Source organism: Ornithorhynchus anatinus, chromosome 19, assembly GCF_004115215.2.
Source record: "Ornithorhynchus anatinus isolate Pmale09 chromosome 19, mOrnAna1.pri.v4, whole genome shotgun sequence".
Lineage (NCBI taxonomy): Eukaryota > Metazoa > Chordata > Mammalia > Monotremata > Ornithorhynchidae > Ornithorhynchus > Ornithorhynchus anatinus.
Window position 1 is genome coordinate 14,592,264 of NC_041746.1, and position 15,071 is coordinate 14,607,334.

General features: G+C 52.9%; 1 long non-coding RNA gene across 2 annotated transcripts in view; it reads right to left on the reverse strand.

The window, feature by feature from the left end:
* LOC120639017 overlaps positions 1 to 15,071 on the reverse strand; it is a 64,240-nt gene that overhangs the window by 42,142 nt on the left and 7,027 nt on the right. Inside the window, exon 2 of one of the 2 annotated variants that reach the window (XR_005661122.1) lies at positions 7,492 to 7,617. This is a non-coding gene — a long non-coding RNA (uncharacterized LOC120639017). Of the gene's footprint in view, positions 1 to 7,467; positions 7,618 to 15,071 lie in introns of both variants that reach the window. The other variant, XR_005661121.1, reaches the window with a different exon arrangement.

Sequence of the window (15,071 nt, forward strand, 5' to 3'; positions counted from 1 at the left end):
TCCATTCCCAGACCCCAGGATTGGGGGGTCAGAGGGGCCGCAGAAAGGGTTTGGGCTGCACCTTCTTCCAAGGGGAGGGGCTTGAGCTGAATCATAGGCAGCCGGAGGCCCCACGGAGGGAGGCTAGAACCGATCTTTTCGTTTTGGAGATCCAGTCTTTGCAATTCAGGGCCGGTAAGGAGGGCAGAATGAAATTCTTACTGAAAGCTCCTTTCGGGCTGGAAATGTGTCTACCAACTCCACTGTGGTGTATTCTCCCAAGTCCTTAGCACAGTGCTCTGCACATAGTAAGTGTTCAATACATGCCATTGATTGATTACCACTGGCCAAACATCTGGAGAGTCCAGGAGACCTGACTCTAGCATCAGCCACATTCATGAGACGCAGCAGGGGCCTAGAGGAACCATCAAGGGGCTGGAAGTCAGGAAACCTGGGTTCTAATCCCTGCTCCGCCACCTGCCTGCCACGTGACCTTGATCCACCGACTTAACTTCGCCTTGACTCAGTTTCCTCATCCATAAAGTTTCCTTCTCCCTTAGACAGTGAAGTTCATAATGGACAGTCGCTCTCTCCAACCTGATTTTTTTGTATCTACCCCAGCACTTAGCCTAGTGCTTGACACGAAGTAAGCATACAGCATAGTTATCAATCAGTGGTATTTGTGGAGTGCCTATTTGGGGCAGAGCACTGTACTAAGCGCTTGGGAAAGTACATAGAACAGAATTGGTAGACAAGATCTCCACAGTGAGCTTACAGTCTGAGACAGGGGGTAGTTATTATTGCTTATTGAGCAGTTTCTGCTACCAAGGTGCTGTGCTAGACAGTAGGGCAACTGCCAGAAAAGTGGAAGACTCAAGCTCTGGCTCCTAGGACTTACCACCCAAAGGCAAACTTCCTGAGAGCTGGGGGTCAGAGGGCTCCAGATCCAGAAAACCCGAGATTTCGGGAAACACACCTGCCCTCTGGGGAGGAGGCTAGAGATTTGTATTTTTTTTACATGGTGTTAGCTAAGCACTTACTTTGTGCCAGACACTGAACTAAGTGCTGGAGTAGATTCAAGCTAATCAGTTTGGACACAGTTCCTGTCCCACGTGGGGCTCACGGTCTCACATTTGACAGATGAGGGAACTGAGGCACAGAGAACTGAAGGGACTTGCCCAGGGTCACATAGCAGACAAGTGGCAGAGCTGGGAGATAATGCTGAAATAATAATAATAGTGAGTGTCAAACCCTATGGTAAGCACTGGGGAAGATCCAGGGGCCAGCAGGACTCGGGGCATCACTAGCCCTCATTCATTCATTCAATAGTATTTATTGAGCACTTACTATGTGCAGAGCACTGTACTAGCCCTCCTTCCTCAGCACTTGGCCCTAAAGAGCCCGTCTCCTCAGGCTTAGGCCCACCCAGGGAAGCTCACTAGAGATGGTTTCCTCCAGGGGTCTGGCTTGGCCCTGGGAGCTGTAGTCACAGGAACCTGGGGAGAACAGTTAGTTTTAGGGCACCCCTGGAGAAGGAGAAAGAGGAAGAGAAAGGAGGACAAGGAGGAGAAAGAAGGAAGAGGAAGAAGAGGAGGAGAAAGAGGAGGAGGAAGTGGAAGGGAAGCACAAGGAGGAAAAGAAGGAAGATGAGGATGAAGAAGAGGAGAAGGAGGAAAATGAGGAAGATGGGGAGGAGAAAGACAGGAAGGAGGAGGATAAGGAGGAGGAGGAAGAGAAGAATGAGGAGGAAGAAGAGTGCCTGGGGGGCCTGAAGGTAATGTCCAGCCCGCTGACCATCCCTGGACAGAGCCAAGACCCTCTGAGTGAGCATGCCTAACCCCTGGTGCTGCCGAAACTTCCTCAGCATCTGGGCTCTATCCAGGAAGAACTCGAGTGAATAGAGTGAGAACGAGTGATTGATTGAGATACAGAACCCTGGGGGCTCAGGGACCAGAGGGGTTAAATACATCTGCAAGATGAGTAAGGGACCCCTTGGGGCTGGAGGGGGGCTGTGGGCTGGTCGGGAAGGGGGTTCTGGGGGGATGGGATAATACAATCCTAAAGAAGAGAGGACCCTCCAGAGGTCATTTTATCACTCCCCCTGTCTCTGAAGCCATTCCAGAAAGATAGGGGATCTCAGAAGTTCTTCAAGATTCCCTGAGGAAGGACGTCACCGCCTCAACCTCTGGCAGCTTGGTCCAGAACTTAACTCTCTCCCCGTCAGGAAGTTTTTCCAATTTAAGTCTCCCTCGATGCAATTTAATCCCACCTCCTGCTCTCTGACCTTCAGAGCCCTTGTTATACACAAGACGGGGCACTTAGAAGCAGCATGGCCTAGTGGAAAAGAGGACAGATCAGGGAGTCGGAAGGACCTGGGTTCTAATCCGGGATCCACCATTTATCTGCTGTGTAACCTTGTAAAAAGCCAGTTAACTTCTCTGTGCCTCAGTTACTTCATCTGTAAAAAGGGGATTCAATTCTTCTCCTTCCAATTTAGACTATGAGCCTCATGTGGGACAGGGACTGTATCCAACCTGATAAACTTGTATCTACCCCAGTGCTTAGAAAGCACTTAAATAAAATAAAAATCAGAACCAAAACTTAACTCTTCCCCAGGCTACCTCGACCCTACTTTCCTCCCCACCTTCCGGGGCTACTAAATGCCCACCTCCTCCAGAAAGGCTTCTCAGATAAATCTCCCTCTGGGTCAGATCCCTTGGATAGCTCCAGTCTCCCCTCAGGATGGTAGGTCAACCTCCAGACAGGACTTTGTAGTCTAGGCATACACCCCACACTTGGAGGATGGCACCTTTGACAGGGAGATTTGAGCACGCGCTTGAGGAGAATGAAGGACAATTCTCCTAGCCACTTGCCCGAACGGAAGACGTAGTTGACCAACAGGGAACTAGGTTTGTAGGTTTATCTGCCGATAGCTTACTCCATTTGAGTTTTATGGCTCTTTGTTGGACCTTCCTAGGTTCCGGTCTGAGGACATTTTGCAGCTGTGGGATTCAAGCCCTTAGCAAGAAGAAAGCCACCAGCCCCCTCCCCAACATGCCAGACTCCGGAACCCTTACTCTCCCCACTTTCAAAGCCCTATCGAAGGCACACCTCCTCTAAGAGGCCTTCCCTCACTAAGCCCTCATTTCCTCTTCTCCCACTCCCTTCTGTGCTGCTCTAGCACTTGGATTTGCTCCCTTGATTCAGCCCTTCCTCAGCCCCACTGCACTTACATAGGTATTCGTAATTTATTTACATTAATGTCAGTCTTCCCCTTTAGACTGTAAGCTTGTTGTGGGAAGGGGACATGTCTACCAACTCTGTTGATGTGTACTCTCCCAAACACTTAGTACAGTGCTCTGCACATAGTACGTGCTCAGTAAAAATGAATGACTGTGACTAAAGGGGGAGGAGAGCAGGAATTGCATCGTACAGAGAAGTTAAATGACTCGCCCAAGGTCCCACAGCAGGTTAGTGACGGAGCCGGGATTAGAACCCAGGAGCCCCTACTCCCAGGCCTTTCCCCAAGGCCCCGTTGGGGGCTGAGCGGCTAGCTGCATCACCCATCAGGGCCTCAAGAGTGACGCCCACTTAGATCCATGTCCTGCCACCCTCCGTCCCACCCCGACCCCATCTTACCCAGACCCTCATGGGTCTGGTGAGACTGCACGGCCACCTCTCCATGCCCGCAGTGGGTGTGGGTGACTCACGGCTCCTCCCTCCCTTCCTCAGTGGCAGTTGCCAGCCCAGAGGGCATACGATGTCCACAAGGGCAATGGTCAGAATGACCACGATCCTTTGGAGCCAGGCTATCGTCACCCAGGGAGATGACCCCAAGGTAATCTGTCTGGCTCAGGCTTTGGTCCTGCCACAGGATCACACCCTCAGTCAGGCTCCAACCAGCTCAGACCTAGAAACCCCGAGAGCTTTAGACTGTAAGCTCGACAAGGACAGGGAACGTGTCTGCTAATTCTGCTATACTGTACTCTCCCGAGTGCTCAGCACAGTACTCTGCACATAGTAAGCACTCAATAAATACCATTGATTGATTGATCGATAAATACGCTTGATTTAAAATACCACTGACTGCTCTCGGGAAGCACAGCTGCCCTCTGGGATTATCTGGAGATAATCATAATCATAATCATCATCATGATAATAATAATAGCCTTTATTAAACTCTAGGTGCCAAACCCTGTACTAAAGCACTGGGATAGATAGAAGATCATCAGATCGGACACCCAAGGGGCTCACAATCTGAGAGGCATCTTTTCCCGTTTCACAGATGAGCAAACTGAGACCCAGAGAGGCAAAGTGATTTGCCCAAGGGCAAACAGCAGACCAGTGTAGAGCTGAGGCTAAAACGTGAGTCTTCGGATCCCCAGTCCCATCCTCCCTGACACTGCCCCTCCCATACCCCTCCGCCTGCAGGCACCCCTGCCTCAGACCTTGCTCTCCCCCAGCGCTTTCGGTCTCGGACCTGTCCGTTTCCAAGCCTGGCTCGAAGCGAGGGTCCGGTGAGGCTGACGCAAGATTCCTCCATCTTGTGGCCCTGGAGACCAGCGCTGGGACTCTGAGCAGCTCCTGGGTGGCCACGGACAGATAGGAGAATCCCTTGAGCCCTTCGCTTCTCTGCCCGGCATCTTTTCCCAGCCAGGTGTTCACTCTTCGGAGTGCCCATTACGGTCACTTCCAATCACACCAAATGGGGCTTGGCGTCCAACCTATTTGACTGGAATATTCCAAGATTGTCTTAAAACTGCCCCTCTTCCCCCTGGGAGGGGTGGATTGGGGTCAAGAGGTGGCAAGCGGCGCCTCATGTGGTTTCGTCATTGGCCAGCACAACTGCTCGATTAGCCGCTTCTCTCCGGGAGCTCTGGGGCCCCCGTGCTGACCCTCTTCATTCCATGGAAATGGTCAGGGGTAAAGGGGCAGTGCCAGAGTGGCAGGCAGCAGGCAAGGGACAGGCTGGCCAGCAGAAGCCCTCTAGGCTCTCCGTCAGCCGGGCAGATGTTCTGGGGTAAGGAGCCAGGCAGGCTGGGGGACAGAACCAACAGCACAAGGCTCCATAGGCGTCACCTTCTCTGCGCCCCGGTCTTTTTCTTTCATGGCATCCGTCAGGCACTTACTTTGTGTCATGTGCTGTTCTAACAGCTGGGGTAGATACAAGTTTATCAGGGTGGACACAGGCCCTGTCCCATAGGCGGCTCACCATCTAAGTAGGAGGGAGTAGAATTCAATCTCCACGTTACAGTTGAAAACACAGGCAGAGAGAAGTTAAGTAGCTTGCCCAGGGTCTCACAGAAAGCAGTCGGAAGAGCCGGGATTAGAGCCCAGGTCCTCTGATTCCCAGCCTGTGCTCTATCCATTAGGCCACGCTGCTTCATGGACTAAACCCAGTCAGTGACAGTCCCAGAAGCCTTTGTTTGGCAAGGCCTCGTTTCCCCTGTGCCATGCTGCCGCTCCTGAAGCAGGGGTTGGGATGTACCCAGGGCAGAGTCCAAGGTCTGAGGAGCTGCGTGGCCTAGTGAAAAGAGTACAGGCCTGGAAGTCAGGAGACCTGGGGTTTACCGCCAGCTCTACCACCGGCCTACTGGGTGACCTGGAGTGAGTCATTTTACTTCTCTGGGCTTCGGTTTCCTCATCTGTAAAATGGGGATGAGATGTCTTTTCATTCATTCAATTGCATTTATTGAGTGCTTACTATGTGCAATGCATTGTACTAAGTGCTTGGAAAGTACAATTCAGCAACAAATTTGTCTCCCTCCCCCTTCTATTGTGAGCCCCTTGTGGGACAGAGATTGTGTCCTACCTGATCCCCTTGTATCTATCCCAATGCTTGGGCTATAGTGAGCACTTGAATACTACAATTTTATTATTGGCCTGATCTTGCCCTGAAGGGGCTTGGCTGGGGCTGGAACAAGGAGGAACTGACCCCCAGGGTGGACAGACACTTCCGGTCAGCCCCGGACCATTTATGGTCAGGCAGGCTAGACCCAGCTGCTCCAAGGGAGTCCCTGGAAGGGGTTAGGCAGCCCCCACCCTATCCATGCTTCCTTAGGAGAGGAGGGGAGGCTGAGGGTGATTTATCCCTCCTCAAGCCTGCAGCCATCTTGGATCCCCACCTGCAGCCCCCGCAAGCCGTCCGCAGAGCCAAAGCCGGAAGGATCCTGTCTGAACTAGAACCCCGAGTAGGCCACCTCCCTCACCCAAATCCGCACCGAGAGTGGCAGAGAATTCCTTCTTGCGTGATGGCACCTGTAAACTCATTAAGAGACTTTAATGGGCATGGGCAGATAGGACCAACATTTGGCCCGGACTTCAAAGGGGTCACGTGAGGTGCGGGGTGGGGAAAAGGTGGGGAGAGGGTGGGGAGAGGGTAGGGAGATGTGAGGGGTGTGTTCGGGAGGCGGGAGCTGAACAAGCCCAAGCTTGACACGGAGGCCTGGGCCTGCGGTAGCCTCACGCGAAAGAGAAGGAAGCAACTATTTGCCCAGCGGAACTGACCACATGACAACCACAGTTATGACCCCATCTTTATGGGGTGCTGGTCGGCTGCCAGCTGTTCCAGAGAGGAGATGGTCTCCTTCCTTAGAACCGAGTGGCAGAATGCCATCAGCCCAAGCCAAGGACCCGGCCCTCTCCCCGGCATCAAGTCAGCCAATCGTATTTACGGAGCACTTACTATGTGCAGAGTACTGTATTAGATGCTTGGGAAAGTACAATAGAACACTATAACCGACACATTCCTTACCCACAACAAACTTTCGGTCTAGAGGGGGAGACGGATGCTAACAGAAATAAATTACAGAGCTGGACATAAGTACTGTGGGGCTGGGAGGGGGGATGAATGAAGGGAGTGAGACAGGGCAACACAGAAGGAGAGGGAGAAAAGGAAAGGAGGGCTTAGTCAGGGAAGGTCTCTTGGAGGAGATGTGCCTTCAATAAGGTTTTGAAAGTGGCAGGGGGAGAGTAATTGTCTGCCTCCCAAGGGCTTAGTCAGGGAAGGCCTCTTGGAGGAGATGTGCCTTCAGTAAAGCTTTGAAGGTCGGGGAGAGTAACTGTCTGTCCCCCTGGTCCTCCCTTCCCCAACTGCCCCTGCCTCCCCGGCCAACATCCCCATCCTCACTTTCTCCTTTTCCTTCCCAGGTCTCACCTGGGCACCAGGCCTAGCCTGCCCTCTACACCCGCTATCTTGCAGGGGGTCCCTTTACCTGGAAAAGTGGAGAAGCAATGTGGCCTAGCGGATGGAGCCTGGGCCTGGGAGTCGGAAGGACTTGGTTTCTAATCTCAGTTCCACCACATGTCCGCTGGCTGACCTTAGGCAAGTCACTTCCCTTCTCTGGGCTCCAGTTCCCTCATCTATACATTGGGGATTAAGACTATCAGCCCCATGAGAGACAGGGACTGTGCCCAATCTGATCAGTTTGCATCTATCCCAGAGCTTAGTACAATACCTGACAGACAGTAAATGATTAAAAAAAAAACCTTAAAGAAAAAGCTCTGGCTCACGTCTCCCTCTGGATGCAGAGCCGTCACTTCCAGACAGCGGTCAGTCCTCTGTAGCGGTCACTCCCCGGCAGCACTCGATCCACTGTAGCTGGGAGCTTTAGGTTGTTAAACCCACACCAGGAAGGACTGTAAAACACAGCAAAGAGGTTCCTGAGAAAGAAATGCCAACTCTCCCACGTGCCTTCTGCCAGCTTAGGGTGGCGGCCTGCCTGGAGGCAGAAGAATGGGTGAGGTGACCTCCCAAAGGTCATTAGAGGGCCAGGGTTCCCCAATGCCACTTACTACTTGACTTTCCCCCACCCAGTCAGAGACCAGACAACCAGCACTGTCCGTCTGAAAGGCAGATATGTTTCCACACAAGCAAAACTTCATGGAACAACACTTCCTCAGCTCTTGGGATGGTGGGAAGCCTTGTCTGGGACTGTCCCATGGGTTCGACCGGCCCCCCTGAAGACCCCTGGGAAACTGAGGAACACCACGGGACCAGACTCAGGGCCAGGGTTCTGCTCCAGGAGGACGCACCCGAATCCGAGATGATTTCCATCCCAAGTGTCTGCCAGCACCAGTTCAGACCCCCAGGGTCCACACCTGAAGGGACAGAACCTGTCAGCTCCCAGACCCACCAAGGGACTCGGACAGAGCTGGACAGGGACCTGGGAGTGAACGGTCAGCTGGGACTTCATCTCCTCGGTCGGCCCCTGACCCTCCGCCATCGGGGCTGGAGCCGTCCACAGGCCATGGGCATGTACATGTCATCAACTTCCTCAGACAAGGACGAAGATGGGAATGAGAGAGAGAGTTGGGGGGGGGGGCGAAGAGAAAAAGAGTGAGAGTGAGAGAGGTGTGATGTGGGGGTGAGAGGGAGGAGAGAGAGGAGACGAGAGGGAGAGAGAGAAGACAAGAGGGAGAGAGAGGAGACGAGAGGGAGAGAGAGGAGACGAGAGGGAGAGAGAGGAGACGAGAGGGAGAGAGAGGAGACGAGAGGGAGAGAGAGGAGACGAGAGGGAGAGAGAAGGGATGAGTGGGGGCTAGAGGGAAAGAGGGATGAGAGGGAGAGAGATGGGGCTAGAAGGGGTGAGAGGTGGAGAGAGGTAGAGGAAGGGAGGTGAGGGAGAGAAAGGGGGTAAGAGGGAGTGGGGAGGCAGTGAGAGAAGGGGGTGAGATGGAGGGTCATCCCATGGGCAGCGGCCCTCCCTCTCCCTCAGACCAGGCCAGGCCTGAGCCTGGGAGAGCTGAGCTTATTCATTAGCCCAGATCATTAATTGGGAGTGCTCGCCCGCTCTCTCTGTGCCGTAGAAAGTAATGGCAGGCACATATTTGGCATTGCTGGCATAGCTGGCCGGCCCTCCTGCAGAGAAGCAGGGACTCTCACATACTTCAGAGGAGCTTAACACCCTCCCCACACCCCTTCCACCAGCTCCCCGGCCACCTCCACCGCCCTGCACGAGCAGGCGGGGGCCTAGCAAAACCTGCATTAGAAGGGTTAAATACCAGGGCAAGAGAGGAATTTTAAACTGCTGTTTTCCCGACTCAGACCAGTGGGCCCCGTAGACACCTCCTAAACGATTTCTCACCACAACCCACCTTTGGGGAAGATCGTTGTGGCCAGCGACTGGGGAATCCTGCCACGATCTGGCACGGTACCAAGGCCGGGGAGGCACGGGGAAAGGGCACGTGGTCTGGGAGTCACGGGACCCCAGTTGTTGACCCGGCTCTGCTTGCTAGGGGACCTTGGGCAAGTCACTTTACTTCTCCGGACCTCGGTTTCCTCATCCGTAAAGTGGTGATCTAGTATTGGCCTCCCCTGACCTCACGGGGATGTTGCAAGGATAAAACAAGATCACTGATGAGAAAGGGCCTTGATAAAATCAAAAAGGATCCATGTAAAAAATGAGGTAATGGGATTCCTTGAAGTTAGGGCGGGTTTGATCAGGGAAGGCCGCAGGGAGGAGGTGGGAGGGGGCGGGGGGATGGTTAGTAACCGAGATTGGATCGTCCTCATCCACTTCCCTGGTAAAGTTTGGCTATCTGGGTGCCCTCCACACCTCTCATCCACACAAGAATTTTGCCTTTTCCAGCCTTTCAAGATTTGGGTAGCCTCCTGCCTTTGCTGGAATCCACCAATCAGGGGACAGAAAATGGAGGGGGACTGTCTGGAGGAATCTTGCCCCCTGGAGACCTGCAGGAGGGCAGAAACTACTTTTCCCTGGAAGGGCCCCTAAGGCAGGGGGATGGAGAGGGTGACAGGTTCCACCCCCCAGTCAAGACACCATTCCCCCTCTCCCAGCTGCCCCTCAAACTCCAAAACTTGTCTGGCTAATTCCCCGTGGCCTCAACTTAGAGTGGGGTGACTCTGGGCCCCCCAGATGTCTTCCTGAGGTTCACTACGACTCCAGCCTGCTGGCCAGAACCCTGCACCTAGGCTTCGCTGGGATTTAGCTGGCTGCCGCAGGACCCGAGTTCAAACGTGGGAAGCAGTACGGTTTAATGGAAAGAATCTGGGCCCGGGGTTCTGAATCCCAGGCCCTCCACTGCTTGTCGTGTGACTGTGTGTGCTGTATGACTTTAGGAGAGTCACCTGTCTGGGTCTCGGTTTCCTCATCTGTCACATGGGGATTCGATACCTCTCCATTAGACCGTGAGGCCCGTGGTGGGACAGGGACCAGGTTGACCTGATGATCTCATATCTACCCTGGTGTTTAGTACAGTGCTCGGCCCATACTCTGTGCTTAATAAATACCATAGATACTAGTATTACTCAATCTTGGCCCGGTCCCACCTATTATTCCTTGGCCTGGCTCAGCCTCAGTTTCCTCATCTGTAAGATGTGAAGCATCCCCTGAGCTCAGACCGGCAGAAGCCATCTGCCTCGATGCCAACGGACTCTCCAGGCTCACTTATCTTGCCTCGGGATCTGGGCTCTGCCCCTGCCCCAGGAAGGGAGGGGGAAAGTGGAGACAAAAGGTCCCTCGGTCATGGAGAAAGCTTCCGCCGCCAGAAGCACTTTCTCTGGCCCCACCTCCGCCCCCTGCAACCATCCCCACCTCCTTGCCTAAGCGAGGTGATCCAGTCCCCAACCTGGCATCATTTCCTTCAGTATAAAATATATAGTACAAAGCAAGATTACGGGATCGCGATGGCATGTCAAACGCTCTCTAATTACATGGCCGCTTTCATCCGCACAGCTCGGAGGCTCTCCGAGCATTAATTAATTAAGCCTCCGACACCCCGGTTGGGTGGGTGTCAGAAAGCCTGTGTCACTATTGGGCCTACTGGAGCAGAATGGTGCCCGAGGACGCTCTGTGAATCAGAAGCCAAGAACCCAGGCGATCCCAGCGCCCGGCCCCAAGGCGGGAGTCTGGGGAGATCCGGGCCCTCCCTTTGGAGACAAGGCTGTTGGTGGTAGGTCCCTTCCACCTACTTGCTGTGTGACCTTGGGAGAGTCACTTAACTTCTCTAGGTCTCAGTTTCCTCATCAGTTAAATTGATGTCTCTCCCCTTAGACCATCGCCCTGTGGTGGGACAGGGACCAGGTCGACCTGATTATCAATGGTTGGGCCCTTATGTGAGTTAGGCACGTGGGCCCGGTACGTACAGACAGGAAGCTGCTTGTGGGCAGGGATCATATCTACCAACTGGAGCATATTGTTCTCTCCCAAGAGCTTAGTACAGTGTTCTGCACACATTAAGCATTCAATAAATACCACTGACTGAGAAAGCAGCGTGGTCTATTGGCCTTTTGGAAAGAGCACAGGCCTAATCCCCACTCCCTTAATTGTCTGCTGTGTGAACTTGGGCAAGTCACTTTGCTTTTGTGGCTCAGTTACCTCATCTGTAAAATGGGGGCTGCCTTTGAGCCCCATGTGGGACATGGACTAGGTCCAAACTGATTATCCTATATCTACTTCAGCACCTAGTACAGTTCCTGGCCTATAATAAGCACTTAAATACTACTAAAAAAGCAGTCACATTTAACTGGGCAAGTAATAATAATAATTATGGCATTTGTTAAGCACTTGTGTGCCAGGCACTGTGGTAAGTGCTGGGGTGAATACAAGTAAATTGAGTTGGACTCAGTCCCTGCCCCATGTGGAGCTCAGTCTTAATCTCCATTTTACAGATGAGGCAACTAGGGCACAGAGAAGTGGAGCGACTTAACCGAGGTCACGCAGCAGACAAGTGGCAGAACCAGGATCAGAACCCATGACCTTCTGACTTCCAGGCCTGTGCTCTATCCACTAGACCATGCATGATGGTGAATGGCAGAGAATCCAGCCTTTGCTGCCTGGGTGCCCTGGAGTGTCTGAAACTGCTTGAGAAGTTGGGCAGAGGGGCTCTGGACTGAAGACAAGAGCCCCAGAGAAATCAGGCAACAGACCAGTCAGGATTGCTTGATCATCTTGGGGAAGGAACGGGGGTTGGAGGTGGGGAATACCACCAAGCGACCAACCACCTTTCGTCCATGCGCTGAGAAGGAAGGGGACAGCTGGGTCAAGAACACGGAACCTGGTCAGTCAGTTCAGCAGTGGTATTTATTGAGTGCTTCCTATGTGCAGAGCACTGCGCTCAGCACTTGGGAGTGTGCAACAAAATTAGCAGACATATTCCCTGACCATAATGAATTTATAGTTCATTACTGAACTGTCACTGAGGTCACTGAGCATTCCACTGGGTCAAGATCTTTATGCTTCTTGGCTCTGTCCTCTAACTTCTGAGGAACCTTTAAACTTTAAGCTTCTTTTTTGGGTAGGGGACATGTCTATGAGATCTGTTCTACTGTACACTCCCAAATGCTTAGAAGAGTGCTCTGCACACAGTAAGCGCTCGATAAAGACCTTCGATTGATTAAGGGAACTGGGTGTGGGGCAGGTTCTGGTCAAAGATCTGTTGCTCAGTGGCCTGAGTGGCTGTTTCCCCTTGGGGAGGTTCCTTGACCTAGCTGGGTCTCATTTTGACCATCTGAAGCCTAATCCAAAGCCAAGGATTTCAGTTGCAGCCACAGCTATTCGGGTCAGGCACCTGAAAGGACTTCCTGATTTACCAGAGAAAGAAAATACTAGAACTAGATTAAAATACTAGAAATCTCTCCAGAAAGATTATAGGTTTGTGTTTTTTTTTTGGGGGGGCGGGGGGGGAAGAGACCCTGCACGTTGGGGCTCTTTATTCCTTCGTGTCCCCAGAGACAGGGCAGAGGATATCTTTGACAACTTATTCTGAGGGAATAAAGTCAGGAAACTGGAATGAACCCAGAGCCCAGAGGAGCCCCTGGAAGGCTTCCCTGGCATAATCTGGGCTGAGGACTCCCGGTCTGCTCTGAGAGATGGTTTGGCAAAGTGGGCAGCACATGCTGAACTGGTCAGGAGCAATCCAGCCCCAGCAGGATCAACAGGGAGAGACGGGTCCCTGTAGATGGATGGGATGGGCAGGTGTGGATGAAGAGATGGATGAGGTGTGGTTTTTCTATGGTAATTCTTAAGCACTTATGTCCCAGGCAATCCGTCAATCAATAGTATTTATTCAATCAGTCCAGGCAGAGCCCTGTGCTAAGCACTTGGAAGAGTACACTAACACTAAAAACAAGGTTACAGTCAAGAAGGGGAGAAAGACATTAATATAAATAAATTACGGATATGGACATAAGTGCTGTGGGGCTGGGAGGGAGGATGAATAAAGGGAGCAAGTCAGGGCAACAGAAGGGAGTAGGAAAAGAGGAAAGGAAAGCGTCGGGAAGGGCTCTTGAAGGAGATGTGCCTTAGTAAGACTTTAGAAGGAGGGGGAAGAGTAATTGTCTGTTGAATATGAGGGTAGAGAGAGTGTTCCAGGTCAGAGGCAGGATGTGGGTGAAAGGTCGACGGCGAGTTAGATGGGATCGAGGTAGTGAGAAGGTTAGCATTAGAGCACTTACTATGTGCAGAGCACTGTACTAAACTCTTGGGAGAGTACAGTTCGGTAGAATCAGCAGACACTTTCCCTGCCCATAGAAGCTTACAGTCTAGAAGACTGTACTAAGTGCTGGGATAGATATAAACTAATCAGGTTGGACACCATCTAAATCCCACACTGGGCTTGCAATCTTAATCCCCATTTTGCAGATGAGGGAACTGAGGCACTGAGGAAATGAAGCGACTGACCCAGGGTCAAACATGAGGGAAGCGGTGGTGTCGAGAGTAGAACCCAAGTCCTCTGACTTCCAGGCGTAGCGTCACCTAGGCCCTCATGAAGACAGCTCTGTTCTTTCCACTAGGCCACACTGCTTCTCTATGGGATGATCACATCTGAGCCCTGCAGGGAGGCGACTGGCACAGCTGCCTCACCTAATGAGCAGTCCCAATCTGTGCTGCTTCCACCCTAGGTGGGGAGAAGACAGAAAAGACAGTTCTTGGGGGGAAGACCAGGCAGAACGGGGCATGAACACCACCGTGAATAGACACGCAGAAGGCAGAAACCAATAACTTAGAGAGTTCTCTTCGTGAGGGCCGAGGTGTCTCTAGGGGCCCAAGGTGACCCGGAGAATCACTCTGGAGAGACTTCCTGGAGGAAGTGGGCTTATAACTGAAGAAGGAAGAGAAGCAGCATGGTCTAGCGGAGAGAGCCCAGGCCTGGAAGTCAGAGGACCTGGGTTCTAAACCCGACTCCGCCGCCTGTCTTCTGGGGGAATTTGGGCAACTCGCTTTGCTTCTCTGTGCCTCAGGTACCTCATCTGTAAAATGGGGATTAAGGCTGTGAGCCCCACGTGGGACAGGGACCGGGTCCAACCCGATTATCCTGCATTTATCCCAGTGCTTAGTACAGTATAAGAAGTGTTCAAAGAGTACTATAAAAAAAAAGAAAGGGTGTGAGGGAGGACATATATTGGCAAAGAGCAGAGGGGATGACAACGGTATTAAAGTATTAAAGTCATTCTAGCTCGCACCGTGGTGACCCATTCCTCGGAGGTGGCATTGCCAGTAGGAGGGATCCTTTCTGAACTTAGAATCAAAGGTCAGCCACAGTCCTTTCCCAGCCTGCCAGCGGACTCTGGCCCAGCCCCTCCCAGACAGCTGAGAAGTTTCCCTTAATGATCCAGAGATGTGACCACATGCCCCCATGGAGCTTGGGGGGGGGGGGCGGGGAGAGGGGGCAGGGGCACAGGTGGGAATATCTGACAAGCCAGTTTGCCTGGACCAGCTGCCCTCCATCCAACTGGCCTCTGCCAACAGCCTCCTGCCCACCCCATCGGCTCCTCTCTGAGAGGCAGCTCCCAGAGAGGAATCTGCCCACAGGGCACCTGTCACCCCATCCCCACAGTCGCCCGCAACGCTCCGACCTGGCACCCGATCCGTCCTGGTACCTGAGCCGCTCCCCCGCCCCCACCCCCGGGACGGTGCCAGGCTGACCCCGGGAATAACCGAGAGTGGAAACTGCCATATACGGTACCCAGATTCCCTGAAAGGCTGGAAAGTTCAGGCGGAAGGATTCTAGTGTCAGACAACACCATCAGCTCGGCAGCCGCTGGCTCGTGGCCCCTGGCTCCTCCCTTTCCTGGGAGAGGAGCCAGAGGGGGGTGGAGGAAGAGTGGGGAGAGGGGCTCTGTAACCTTT